Genomic DNA, 1,559 nt, shown 5'->3' on the forward strand with positions numbered 1-1,559 from the left:
CAGGAGAGGAAGGCCCTCTATGAGGTGGACTGATTCAGTGACTGGAATAATTGGAATGGGAGTGTCAGAGACAGTGCGAATGGCACAGGACAGAGCGGAGTTTAGGGCTGTTGTACATAGGGTCGCTATGAGTCGCAGGCGACCCGACGGCACATAACAACAACAACATGTAGAAAGCTCAAATAAGATCCACATATCACACCGTACATAAAAACCAACTCAAGGTGGATCAGAGACCTGGGAGTAAAGCCCAAAACTATAAATTTCATAAGAGACAAACTGGGATCAAGCCTAGAAGACCTACTCTAAAAGACTGTCAAATATAGTCAGAAATGCACAAATCTGAAGAGGATAATACTGATGGGACCTTCTAAAGATTAAATCCCTATGCACATCAAAAACTTTTTCCAACAGGGTGAAAAGAAAACCTACTGGCTGAGAACAAACATTTAGACAAGAGTCTCATAACAAGAGTTTACAGAATACTCCTGGGTCTCCACAAGGAAAAGGACTGATAACCCACATACAAAATAGACAAAATACATGGAAAGACTTTTCACAGAGGAGGGTATTTGGATGGCCAACAGACACTGAAGAAATGCTCAAAATCACTGGTAATAAGAGAGATGCAAATAAAAAATCACAATGAGATACCATCTCACTCCAGTAGCAGTGACAAAGTTTAATAGGACAGTAAATAATAAATGTTGGCGAGGATGTGGCCAGTTAGGAACTCTTATACATTGTTGGTGGGATTGTAAAATGGTACACACACACACTCTAGAAGGCAGTTTGGCATTTCCGCAAAAGGCTGAACACAGCAATTCCTTATGACCCAACTATTCCACTGCATGAAATATACCATGAGAAAATGAGAACTGAGGCACAAATGAAGACTTTTCCACCAATGTTCATAAAAGCATTACTCACCATTGCAGGTCCTGAAGATCAGTTGGCAGGATCACGATGTGACCCTTCATCCAGACTTGGGAGAGAGATCATTCTGAGAAATGATCACATGCATGTAAAGTCTGATGTGAAAATGTATTTTAATACAGTGTGAAAGCTGTGTCCCTCAGATGGTATGCTAAGCTGGCTGGGTCTTGTAACACTTGTAGAGTTTATCTGTAATACTTAAGTAATAGCGACCCTGTGGGAAGGAGTTGCGCTGCCAACCCAAAGGCACACAGTTTGAATCCACCAGGTTTCTCTGTGGGAGAAAGATGAACGATCTCTTTCTGTGTTGTTTCTAACCTTTTGAAAGCTGCTGGAGAATCAGCTTTGAGTCAGTCTGAACTTGGACGCACACAACAACCACATGTGAAAAATGGTGGAGTGTAACAGCAAGGAGATGCCAAATACAGACGGCATGTCTATTGGAATATTAAGGAACTCTGTCTCATGAGTTTAACAGAGGCTATTCAGGGATGACAGTGATGTGCCAATCGTGGTAATGGGCACCCATGGTGGACAGTGTTGGCTGGAGCTTCCCGACTAAATCAAGCCTGGAAGCAGGAGCGGCATCCACTTCCGAAATGGCTTGCCTCCGGAAACTCTAT

At 42.8% G+C, this 1,559-nt stretch overlaps 1 protein-coding gene and 1 pseudogene across 1 annotated transcript in view; one reads left to right on the plus strand and one right to left on the minus strand.

Annotated features, from left to right (window-relative positions):
* Nucleotides 1-1,559, minus strand: part of TTLL5 (tubulin tyrosine ligase-like family, member 5) — a 344,374-nt gene that overhangs the window by 116,690 nt on the left and 226,125 nt on the right. The window lies entirely within an intron of this gene.
* The window catches only part of LOC102855174, a 14,710-nt pseudogene that overhangs the window by 11,523 nt on the left and 1,628 nt on the right, over nt 1-1,559 (plus strand).

Source organism: Elephantulus edwardii, unplaced genomic scaffold (genome assembly GCF_000299155.1).
Source record: "Elephantulus edwardii isolate Elephantulus edwardi_28Jun2011 unplaced genomic scaffold, EleEdw1.0 scaffold00037, whole genome shotgun sequence".
Classification (NCBI taxonomy): Eukaryota; Metazoa; Chordata; class Mammalia; order Macroscelidea; family Macroscelididae; genus Elephantulus; species Elephantulus edwardii.